This window comes from Gossypium hirsutum, chromosome A01 (genome assembly GCF_007990345.1).
Source record: "Gossypium hirsutum isolate 1008001.06 chromosome A01, Gossypium_hirsutum_v2.1, whole genome shotgun sequence".
Lineage (NCBI taxonomy): Eukaryota > Viridiplantae > Streptophyta > Magnoliopsida > Malvales > Malvaceae > Gossypium > Gossypium hirsutum.
In genome coordinates, this window is record NC_053424.1 from 65540462 (window position 1) to 65554017 (window position 13556).

Sequence of the window (13556 nt, forward strand, 5' to 3'; positions counted from 1 at the left end):
CACTGCCAACACTCACTACTGATGTGGCTTGAGATTTAGAACTTGAGTATTATTTTATACGATCTCTGTTTGAATTTTCATTTGAAGCATTTGGGTGAGCATACGAATCTCTGAATTTCTTTAATGAAGATTGATAAGGCTTACTCATCAATTTTTCTCGAGTCTCTAGCCTCTAAATCTGCTTTTATCATTTCTTTGCTAAGATCCTCGGCTTTACAAGCCATTGCAACCAGAACAACAAATTCTTTCAACTGTAGAATTCCAACTAGAAGTTTTATATCTTCGTTCAGTCCATCAACAAACCGCTTGCACATTCTTTCTTTAGTAGACACAAACTCTCGAGCATACTTGCTTAATCGTATGAATTCTCTTTCATTCTCAATGTCAATCATTTATCCTTGTTTTAACTCTAGAAACTCTTTAAGCTTTTGATCAAGGAATCACTGACTTATATATTTCTTTTAGAATTTTGTCTGAAAGAATTCCCAGGAAACCTGTTCTTTCAGAACCACAAATATCAACGTGTTCCACCATTGATAAGCGGTGTCTCTTAGCAAAGATAAAACACATTTAATACATTTATCAGGAGTACAAGACAATTCATCAAATACTCGAATCGTATTTTCGAGCCAGAACTCAGGTCTCCCAGCATTATCATCAACAGTAGCCCGAAACCCTTTAGCCTCATGTTTACGAATCTTATCTATTGGCGGCTTGTTCAACTGTATTGGGTCTATAACTTAAGGAACAACAAGGATTTGTTGAGGAATAGGTGGGCGTGCAGGTTGTTGAATAGCCAGATTCGTTCGAATGAACTCTATAAACCACTTGTTCATCATTTGGAAAAAGGCTTGTTTAGCCTATCCCTTGTGGCTACTCGTTACAAGCCTAGAATCTGATGGCGTTGCATCTTGAGAGGGAGTGGGTGCATTACTCTCTACATTATCGACTACAACTCTTTCGGGATCCATTACTATACGAAAACACAAGTTAAGCTATCAGGAATCATCACACTATCGCAGAGTATATATGGCATGTATACCTAGACTTTCACACACGCTACGTTAGTCCTAGAATCGACTAAACCGTAGCTCTAATACCAATAAAATGTAACACCCCTAACTCGTAACCGTCGTCGGAGTAGGGTTAAAGCATTCATTCTTATAAATCATTCAATACAATCACATCATCCCTTACAAGAGCCTATGAGGCTTTAAACATGCTTTAGAAGTGGTTCGGGACTAAACTAATATCATACAAAAATTTTGGTAACTTAGTAAAATTTCAACCAACAGGGGTCGCACGCCCGTGTGAATAGGCCGTGTGCCTCACACGGTTCTAGACATGCCCATGTCTCAGGTCATGTGAAAATAGGGCATACATACTGACTTGGGACACACAACCAACCACATGTCCATGTGTCTAACCTGTGTGCCCTTCGAAGTGCCCACACACGCCCGTGTGCCAAGCCGTGTACTAGGCTGTGCCAAAACTGTAGGGTAAACTAACTTATGCAACACGACCAAGTCACACGCCCGTGTGATAGGTCGTGTGCCAATTAGGGGGTATATTGACTTGTACCACACGACCAGTCACACACCCCTCTGTGAGACTATGTGGAGCATACTATCTTCATTTTAATAACAACACAACCAAATCAAGATCAAAACATGCTTTCCCAATATCAACAATTCAAGTATCTTGTAACGCCCCAAAATCTAGAGTATTTATTTTTGCATGTTGTGTTACACAAATGCATGTCTCCTCAATGGTTAAGTGTTCTGGAAAGTGTCTGAGAAGTCTTGGGTTCAAGCCTTAGCTTGTACAAAATTGTGTTTTTACTTGAATAAACCCTGTCTCTAGTCAGTAGACTTCTTACATAAATATGGTTAAAACATGACATAAAAATGCCTGCTAGTCTAGGGGTAAGTGGCGTGTGGAGTGTTCCCTGGGTTTGAGGTTCGAGGCTTGGCGATGAAAAAAGAGCATTTTATTTTATTCTTGGCCTTAGAAGAGTTGTGGTTGGCCAAAATTCTGAATGGGTAAGAGTGTGGGGTGTGTGGCTGAATATTTGAGAGGATTTTAGGGGGATTTTCGATTGAGGAAAAGTTTGGAGAAAAGAGGTTGAGTGGAATTCAAACTAGTTAGTGGAAAGATGTGAGGAGACTTTCGAGGAGTGGAGTACTCGTGGATTATTAGCACATTTTCGTGAACTGGTGTGTAAACACTGCTCAATTGCAAATCGGAAAAAGTCGGTAAATGTGATTATTATCGCTAAATGGGTACGCTCGCTCGTGTGGTAAATCAAATGCGTAAACGTGGGCATTTGATCATGGAGGCCACCATGAGCGATTTCATGGGCATAGGCCATTTTGGGCCATGTTGGGCCGAAATGAACTGTGTGGGCCCCACAGACATAGCAGATTTAGCCTTATGGGCCACACAAGCGTGTGGGCCCACATAAGCCCGCATCATGGGCCTTGGGCCCATTTTGACTGTTTGACTGTTAAGGTTACACAGGTTGCCCGAATGATTGTGGACCTACTGTTGGGTCGGTAAGCAAACCTCGACCCCAAAATTGTTAAATGACTATTATGCCCTTTGAGCTATATGAATGTATTGAGCATGCCATTTTATATATGTTGCATACATGCATGATATTATGATATGTTGCATGGGGATGGGTTATTATGATCGGAGAAAGTGTACCATTCTGGCAGCTCTGCTGCAATTTCTGTTTAGTGCCACAACAGGTGTTATTTTTGGTGTGTAAGGATGGGTGGGTTGATTTTATTCCCCATATGGTGTGTAGGGTTGTACGGAGTGGCGTGTAGAGGTTGGCTGGGTAGGATTTCTGATTGCATATCAGTACTGCTACCGCTACTGAATTGGGCTATGGCCCAAACTGATTCTGATACTGTAATGGGCTGGGGCCCTAACTGAAATTAAATTGTTACTGAAACGGGCTTAGGCCCAGATTGTAAATGCGTACTGTATGACTATCTATTGTTAAGGGATTACACACTGAGTTTTCATAAACTCACCCTTTTGCTTTTCTGCGCAGGTAACCCTTAGGCATATCGGTGCTGCGAGGGACTCGAAGGTGGCCACACAACTGCAATTGTTACCATTTTTAACTTTAATTTATAAGTAATTTAATTTGGGTATTTGTTTTTTAATAATACCTCTTTAAGTTTTCATGTTAATTTGGGATTTATTTACTTTGATTAATATCTGTTAGTAGTAGGCCGCAGATTTCAAAAAAGTAAATACTTTTCCAAAGCACCACATTTACACAACATATTTTGAAAGCTTCTACAACAAATATTGTTTTAAATTGTAATAACAAACTAATATATGATTAACATTTTGCTAAACTGACTTGAGTTTTAACATTGAACAAGATATCCTAAATTTTCGTTGAAATCACAAAGAGGTTTTAATATAGAACAGATTTCCAATGAAATTATGCTTTTCAAAAAATGCTTCAATGTGACATCGCAGATTCGACCATAATGCCTAAGCCGAGTTTGGGATGTTACATTTAGTGTTATTAGAGCCAATTACAAAACTCGGCTGTGGATTTGGGTTTTTCTAAAAAACATAAAATTTCCAAAAAGAACTGATTCAAATGTTTGGAAAGTATTTTGAAGTGTTATTTCTGAATGTGTGGTCTACCGACTCTTCGACACCGATTTTGTAAGTCTTCTGAATTTACTGTCTGCTTAAATTGAAATACTGAGGCTACTGTAGGCAATATACTATACCGAAATACTCTGTTTAGGTTAACCTAAAACTGTAGTAAAGACTACGATTTGCAAAAACAAAACTCTGAATTACTGATGATATTTTCATAAAATATCTTGTAATAAACATTGGAATTGTAAACTGATGCATAAAATTTCTAATTTAGATAATACACAAATTGATAATGAGCACCAGAGGTACTCGTGGTAGGGGTACAAGGGGCTGTGGCGGAGGCTGTGGAGGTGCTCGGGCTGGGACTTCTTCATCGAGCCACATGGCTAACGTTGAAGATAGAGAGATGCCAGCTTCACTTGTGACTGAGATTGGGTCTCATGATCGTGCAGCTGGGGACGAGGCACTATCCCAAGCTATGTTATGATTCTGGAGAGGGTCACTAGGCCCAATACTAGTACTGTGGGCTATGGGTCAGTTACGAAACTACTCCGGTCTAATAGCGCTGAGATTTTTAAGGGTATCACTGGAGTTGCCCCTAATGTGGCTGAATATTGGATTGAGGCCACAGAGAGAATAACAGATGATTTGACTACACCCATGAGCAGAAACTAAAAGGTGCAGTGTCAGTGCTGCGAGATGAAGCCTATCAGTGGTGGCTTACAGTTAAAGAGGGTACTCAACCCGACCGGTTGACCTGGGAATTTTTCAAGACTGATTTCCAGGGAAAATATGTGGGCACTAGTTATGTAGAAGCCCGGAGGAGGGAGTTTCTAAATTTGATTCAGGGGGATAAATCTGTGGCTGAATACGAAGCTGAATTTTTACGACTTAGCCGTTACGCGTGTGGGATAGTGGCTACTGAATATGAGCGTTGTGTTTGATTCGAGGACAGCCTCAGGGATGATTTTAGGGTTTTGATAGCTCCACAGAGGGAGCAAGATTTTGTTGTATTAGTGGAAATTGTGAAGATCACCGAGGATGTGAAGCACACTGAGCGCCAAAATCGTGATAAGGACAGATGTAGGAACAAGAGGGTTTGGGATCCGTCAAGTTTAGTTATGAGACCTAAGAAAAAGGCCAGAGTTGATGGGTAGGTCAGAGTTGGGGCCTCAGCTACTGCTACTTAACCGCAGCCCTATACTGATTTTGGGAGACGCCATCAGGGCGAGTGCTGGAGAAAGGTTGGGGCATGTTTTAGGTGTGGGTCTTTGGAGCACCCTATCAAAGATTGTCCATGGAGGCCTGAGCAGATGCAAGCTACTGGTTTGGGTAATGTACAGCTGCCGAGGGGTGTTCAGCGGCAACCGAGAGGTCGTGGCCAGGCCAGAGGTGGTAATGGTATGGTCATGGTTAAAGGGCACTGGGCAGAGGTGCCGGTCATACTGAGGTGAGGCAGCCAGCTCTAGTTTATGCTACACGTCGTCAGGAGGACGAAGATGCCCCAAATGTTATTACGGGTACTTTCTTTATTCATAATGTACCTTATACCGCACTGATTGATGTTGGGTCTACATATTCTTTTATAGCATGTACTGTATATGAAACTTTGGGTATAATGGTTGAAAGTATAGCGAGTGAGGTTACTGTGTTGAGTCCACTAGGGCAGTAGTGTGAGTGAATAAATTGTTTAGGGATGTACCTTTGGAGGTTCAAGGAACTATCTTTTTGGCGGATTTAATGGAACTCCCTTTTGGAGAATTTGACTTAATACTGGGTATGGACTGGCTGGTTAAACACCAAGTGAATTTGGATTGTGCTGCTAAGCGGGTGGTACTGAAAACTGTAGAGGGTAGTGAGGTAGTGGTAATTGGGGAGTGTCAGAATTATTTGTCAAATGTGATTTCTACACTAAGGGCCGAGAAGTTGGTTCGTAAGGGTTGTGAGGCGTATCTAGCCTACATCAGTATTTCTGATTCTGAGGTTTCTTCTGTTAAAGATATCAGAACAGTTAAGGACTTTCCGGACGTGTTTCCCGTTGGACTACTGGGGTTACTTTCAAATTGAGAAGTTGAGTTTGGAATCGAGCTCCTACCTGGTATAGCCTTGGTGTCCATCGCCCTTTATAAGATGGCACTGAAAGAGCTAGTGGAGCTTAAGGCTCATATTCAAGAGTTACTGGATCGAGGGTTCATCCGACCTAGTGTGTCTCCGTGGGGAGCACTAGTTTTATTTGTGAAAAAGGAGGGATCCTTGCGTATGTGCATCGACTATCGGTAACTAAATAAATTGACTATTAAAAATAAGTACCTTCTACCGAGGATTGATGATCTATTCGACCAGTTTCGAGGAGCTTCGATCTTCTCTAAGATTGATCTCAATCAAGGTACCATCAACTGAGAGTTAAAGAGGCTGATGTTGACAAGACAGCGTTTAGGACTCGTTATGGTCATACGAGTTCCTAGTGATGCCGTTTGGTCTAACGAATGCACCAGCAGCTTTTATGGTTCTGATGAACCGAGTGTTCCAGCCCTATTTGGATTGGTTCGTAGTAGTTTTTATAGATGAAATCTCGGTGTATTTGAGAAATGAAGATGAGCATGACGCACATCTCTGAATTGTTTTGCAGATTCTGAGAGAGAAACAACTGTATGCCAAGTTCAGTAAATGCGAGTTCCAGTATTGAGAGGTAACATTTCTGGGTCACGTGGTATCTACTGAAGGGAATAGGGTTGATCATCAAAAAATTGAGGCTATTATGGATTAAAAGTCGCCTAAGACCTTATTTGAGATTCGAAGTTTTCTGGGTTTGGCAAGGTATTATAAACGGTTTGTTGAGGGGTTTTCATTGATTGTTGCACCTCTGACTAAGTTGTTACGTAAGGCTGTGCCATTTAACTGGACTGATCCTCAACAAGAAAGTTTTGAGAAGCTTAAGAAAGTTCTGACTGAGGCCTCTATCTTGGTACAACCAGAGTCTGGGAAAGAATTCACTATCTATAGCGATACATCACATGTTGGTTTGGGATGTGTGCTAATGCAAGAGGGTAAGGTGGTGACACAAGTGTCTCGTTAGCTTAAGACTCATGAGGTGAATTATCTGACACATGACTTAGAGTTGGCCATAATGGTTTTCACACTGAAAATTTGGAGGCATTACCTTTATGGTGAGAAGTGTATCATCTACACGAATCACAAAAGCCTCAAGTATTTCTTCACTCAGAAAGAGTTAAATCTTAGGCAGCATAGATGGATCAAGCTACTTAAAGACTATGACTGTTCGATTGAATACTATCCTGGTAAGGCCAATGTGCTGGCTGATACACTGAGCTGTAGGGCTATGACTGATCTGAGGGCGATGTTTGCTTGTCTCAGCTTATTTGATGATGGTAGCTTGTTGGCCGTGCTTCAAGTTAAATTGACGTGGATTGAACAGGTTAAGGGAAAACAGTTGGAGGATTAGTCATTGGGTCCTCGTTTTCGACAAATAGAGAGTGGGGAAACTTTAGATTTTGGACCGAATAGCGAAAGGGTAATTTGTTTCTGTGGGAGAGTCTGTGTACCGAAGGATACTAATTTGAAGGAACCTATACTGCGAGAGGCGCATAGTAGTCCTTATGCTATGCATCTTGGTGGGAATAAAATGTACCGTGATCATCGCGAGCTACATTGGTGGCTAGGTCTTAGGCGTGAAGTTACCAACTTTGTGGGTAAATGTTTGACTTGCCAATAGGTTAAGCTTGAACATCAGTTCCCTTCAGGGTTGCTTTAGCCAGTTAGATTCCACTGTGGAAATGGGAAAGGGTGACTATGGACTTTGTAAGTGGGCTACCCCTAATGCTTTCTAAAAAGGATTCAGTATGGGTCATCGTGGATCGATTGACCAAAACTACCCATTTCATACCGTGCATACTGATTACTCATTGCAGAAGCTAGCTAAACTGTATGTTCCTGAGATAGTGAGACTGAATGGGGTACTAGTTTGCATAATATCCAATAGAGATCCCGTTTCATGTCTCGGTTCTAGAAGAAATTACACGAGGCTTTGGGTACAAGATTGGACTTCAATACTGCGTTCCATCCTCAGACAGATAGACAGTTAGAAAGGGTGATTCAGATACTGGAGGACATGTTAAGGAGTTGTTGATTGACTTTCGAGGCAGTTGGGAGGACTACTTGCCATTGGCAGAATTTGCGTATAACAATAGCTACCATTCTAGCATACAGATGGCACCTTACGAGGCATTATATGGTCGAAGGTGTCGTACTCTTTCGTGTTGGACTGAGTTGGGCAAGCGGCGTGTTCTGGGCCCTAAATTGGTTTCTGATACTAAGGATATAGTTAGACTAATTTAGGATCGACTGAATGCGGCATCAAATAGACAGAAGTCATATGTAGATCTGAAGCGTAAGGAGGTTGAGTATTCTGTGGGGGACATCATTTTTCTCAAGGTCTCACCATGGAAAAAGGTACTAAGGTTTGGACGGAAGGGAAGCTGAGCACTAGGTTCATTGGGCCTTACCGCATACTAAATCATGGGGGACCGGTTGCCTATCAACTTGAGTTACCTCTAAAGTTGGACCGGATTCATGATATATTCCACGCCTCTATGCTGAGGCGTTATCGCTCTGATCCAACGCATGTCATCTTAACTGAAAAGATTAAGGTTAAATCATATCTGACTTTTGAGAAGGAGCCAATTCAGATTCTAGAGCGTGATGTAAAAGTGTTAAGGAAAAAGTCTATCCCACTTGTTTTGATCCAACGCATGTCATCTCACTGAGAAGATTAAAGTACTTTGGCGTGATCACAGTTCTGAGGAGGCCACATGAGAACCCGAGGAGGCAATGCAACAACAATACCCTCATCAGTTTTGACTAGGTAAATTTCGAGGCTGAAATTTTCTTTTAGGGGGTAGATTTGTAACGCCCCAAAATCTAAAGTATTTATTTTTGCATGTTGTATTACACAAATGCATGTCTACCTTAGTGGTTAAGTGTTATAGGAAATGTCTGAGAAGTCTTGGATTCAAGCCTTAGCTTGTACAAAATTGTGTTTTTACTTGAATAAACCCTGTCTCTAGTTAGTAGACTTCTTAAATAAATGTGGTTAAAACATGACATAAAATTGCCTGCTAGTCTAGAGGTAAGTGGCGTGTGGAGTGTTCCCTAGGGTTTGAGGTTCGAGGCTTGGCGATGAAAAAGAAGCATTTTATTTTACTTCTTGGCCTTAGAAGAGTTGTGGCTGGCCGAAATTCTGAATAGGTGAGAGTGTGGGGTGTGTGGTCGAATATTTGGGAGGATTTTAGAGGGATTTTCGGTTGAGGAAAAGTTTGGAGAGAAGAGGATGAGTGGAGTTCAAACTAGTTGGAGGAGAGATCTGAGGAGGTTTTCAAAGAGTCGATCAAAGGAAAGAGGTAGTGGTGCCGAAATTGAACTCTTTCTCAAGAGAATTCGGCTACCATCTGTCACTTGGGGCATTTCCTGCTAGTTTGGACGTTTTGGTTCTTTTTACTTCCTTTGGTTCTGAATTTGCTTCTTTTTATTTTTGTTTTGTTTGTGATCGAATATTGTTGCTGACCACTCGGGTATTTGCCATTTTAGGTCTATTTCGGTTTTGCTTATCTTTGCAGTACCCTTTTTGATCGATTTCCTTTCTTTCTTACTCATTTTAGCAATTGTTTTCTCTCATGCTCTTTTTGTTCTTGGTCGAATTCTCCACTCTGCTCCCTCAAATTCTTCTCTTCTCCTCTCCCTCAAGTGGATTCTTCTTGACTAAATACTGCTATTTTTCCCCCTTTGTGCCGATTCTCCTGTGCTCTCTGTCGACTTAGGCGGTAATACAACTGCTCGGTATTGCTCTTTCTTTCTTTCTCTTCTTTTTATCTTTTTAATCTTGTGCCTAACCTTTCCTATACTGCCGATTTATGTTAGGGGTACAATTGTTCCACTTTGCCTCTATAATTCTCTGTACTTTCGGCTTTTGTGTGGGTGTGGCCGGTTGTTCTTTCCTTCTAATCTAGACTCCGCGTTTTCGATAAATGACTTTTCGTCTAGTTCAAGTTGTTCATTTGTTTGATGGTTGATAAGTTTTGGTTAGAATGTAGATAATCCCTAAGGCCTATTGATTAGTCTCTTGCAAACGGATTTAGTGGGCAAGCCACAATCGACTGATCTAATTAAGTGAGAGGCAAGCTTTGGACAAGTATTTTGGTGGTGGTCTTGGATAGGTCGTTTGGGATACGATTAACCGAAACTTGTGATTGAGTGTAGGTTGGAGTACTCATGGATTATTCGCACGTTTTCGTGAACAAGTGTGTAAATACTGCTCAATTGCAAATCAACAAAAGCCGGCAAATATGGCTATTATCGCTAGTGGGTAAACCATACGGATGAATGGAAAATATTGCGCCAGGCTATGTAGTCCACACAGCCAAAGCCCAATTTGGGCTTGTGGGCCACACGGGCGTGTGGGCCTACATGGGCCCGCATTATGGGCCTTGGGCCTATTTTCACTGTTTGGCTGCTAAGGTTGCACGTGTCGCTTGAAACGACTGTGGACCTACTGTTAGGTCGATAAGCAAACCTCGACCCCAAAATTGATAAATGACTATTATGCCTTTATAAGCTGTATGAATGTACTGAACATGCCATTTAATATATGTTTCATACATACATGATATTATGATATGTTTCATGGGGATGGGTTATTATGATCGGAGGAAGTGTACCGTTCTGGTAGCTCTGCTACAATTTTTGTTTAGTGCCGCAACCGGTGCTATTTTTGGTGTGTAGGGATAGGTGGGTTGATTTTATTCCCCACATGGTGTGTAGGATTGGACGAAGTGGTGTGTAGAGGCTGGCTGGGTGGGATTTCTGATTGCATATCTGTACTATGACCGCTACTAAAGTGGGCTATGGCCCATTCTAATTCTAATACTGTAATGGGCTAAGGCCCTAACTAAAATTAAATTGTTACTGAAATGGGCTTAGGCCCATATTGTAAATGCCTACTGTATGACTGACTGTTTTTAAGGGATTACACATTGAGTTTTCATAAACTCACCCTTTTGCTTTTCTGCGCAGGTAACCCTTAGGCAGATCAGTGCTGGAGGGACTCGAAGGTGGCCACACAACCACAATTGCTACCATTTTTAACTTTTAATGTATAAGTAATTTAATTTGGTATTTGTTTTGTAGTAAGGCTTCTTTATGTTTTTATTTTAATTTGGGATTTATTTACTTTAACTAATATCTGTTAGTAGTAGGCCGCGGATTTTCCAAAAAATAAATTCTTTTCCAAAACACCACGTTACACAACATATTTTGAAAGCTTCCATAACAAATATTGTTTTAAACTGTAATAACAAACTAATATATGATTAACATGTTGCGAAAACGACTTGAGTATTAACATTGAACAAGATATCCTAAATTTTTGTTAAGCTCACAAAGAGGTTTTAATATAGAACGGATTTCCAACGAAATTTTGCTTTTCGAAAAACAATTCAATGCCAAACCATTAACATCCACTAACCAACTAATGCAATATTTACCACTTAAGGACCTTAACTTTAAGGTTTCATAGCTATTAGACACCTTTAGCTAATAGAACAACACTTTTGCATTTTTCACGATTTAGTCATTGTTCTCCAATTGAGCAATTAAACGATAAAATTTGCTCACGAAATTTTCACATATATCAAATAACATGCTGTAAATACCAAAAATAATATTAAAATAATTTTTTGACATCGAATTTGTGGTTCTGAAACCATTATTCTGATTTAACTAAAACCGGGCTGTTACAAAATCCTTCGTATAATGAGGTCAATAGGATTACTCATCCAAGCTAATTCCTGTCAACAGCTGTGACAGCCCAAAATTAACCCTAGTCGGGAAGTGGTTTCGGGACCGCTAAACCGAGTCACCGAAAGGTTTGAATGTGATGTTTATTGTCTAGAATATGTAATCATGAATGTGTGAAAATTTCAAGCTTCGATTTAGTCGATTGCATGTGAATTTAGTCAATAGGACTTATATGAGAAAATTTTAAAATGTGATAGGTCAATGCATGAGGACCTATTAGTGCATGTGGAAGAAAAAGGGGACTTGCATGTCAAATTCCCCCTCCCTAATATGTAGTGGCCGGCCATGCTATGGGTGGAAACATGTTGGGAACATGTTGGCCTAGTGAGGTATGTAGGATAAAATATAATAAGAAGTATGGGGAATAAAGAAATGGAAAAAGGAAAGGATGTGTGTAATTGTTTCTTCCCCTCCCCATTGCCGTGAAAGTAAGAAAGAAAACAAAGAAAAAAAAAGTGTCCATCTTTCTTCATTTCCCCTTGGCCGAATGTTCTAAGGAAGAAAGAAAAACAAGTTGTGTTCCTTGGTTCTTCTTGGCCGAATTGAAAGGAAGAAGAAGGGAGTGAAGCAATCGGTCATCTTAGGTCACTATTAAGGTAAGGAAGTTTGTACTAGCTTTTGAAATTTTAGTTGATATTGAGTGAGTTATCAAGTGAATTTTGTAAACCATGTTGAAATTTCGATTTTGGGGGTGAGTATGGTTTTCGGCTATAAAAGATTAATAAGGGTGATGATTGTGTTTCATGTTAAACTTAGATGAATAATGGTAGTTGCTCACATCTTGATATCTATGAGTTCCTTTCTTGGTTCTACCATAGACCCCCAAAGTATATGTTTATTGGGTGTTGTTGGAGGTTTATGATAGAAGCTAATGAGTGAGAGTTTGATAGGTACCATGAGGTTAAACTTCATGAGATTGTAAGCTTGTAAGTTGGATGATGAAATTCATGCTTTGTGAAGGTAAAAGGAGTAGAAGGAGCATTCGGCCATGAAGAAAAAAAAAGAGAGCAAAGGGGGAAATTTATGATGAATTAAGTGTTAAATGGAATGAAAATGATATTATATGGGGGTATGTATATTCGGCCATATGAGTAAATATATAGATGATGTTAAATTTGATTATGTATAATGGGCATTAAGATGTGGAACATAAGAAATGTAGTATATGTGGATCTACATGATGTTATAGTTGACATTGTGCATATACACATGCATTCGGCCATCTAATTGAGTATGAAGGTGGTGTTAAATCTAATTGTGATGCCCATTCCGAAGTATATATATATACATATATATATACATAAGTATGCCATTCGTGATGTTACCTTTAATTATGTGTGTAATCGACTAAATGGGTAATTAGTGTGGATGGTTGCCGAATATACAAACATACATATGCATGTGTAATTGAATTATGAATGTTTAACAAGATGGTTAAACTAGTTAAATTATTGATTAAGCTCAAGGAGTTAAAGGAGGTGAATCGAGCAAAGGCAAAGAAAAGGTCATCGAGTAGCCGAGTTGGAACCGTCGTACCCAACACGAGGTAAGTCATTAAGCATGTAGTTGGTATTATTTCAAATGGTCATAATGTTTATGTATTGATGCTGAATGGAATGAATAAATATACATATATATATGCATGTACGTATGTGATGATGAAATTGTTGAATGAAAAGAAAAGAGGTAAGATGTACTGAGTTGTTGATCTCGGCACTAAACGTGCGGGTATAACCATTTATGACCATGAGATCGGCGCTAAGTGCGCGGGATTAAATTGTACAGCACTAAGTGTGCGATTTGACTATGTTGCACTAAGTGTGCGAAATGAATATGATGCACTAAGTGTGCGAATTGACCATGCGGCACTAAGTGTGCGAGTTTGACTATGTAGCACTAAGTGTGCGATTTGATTACGTAGCACTAAGTGTGCGAGTTGATTATATAGCACTGAGTGTGCGGACTCAATATACATTCGTGAATCATTATGGACACTACGTGTGCGACACTATTGAGTCGATCGCGGACAGCGGATCGGGTAAGTGTCT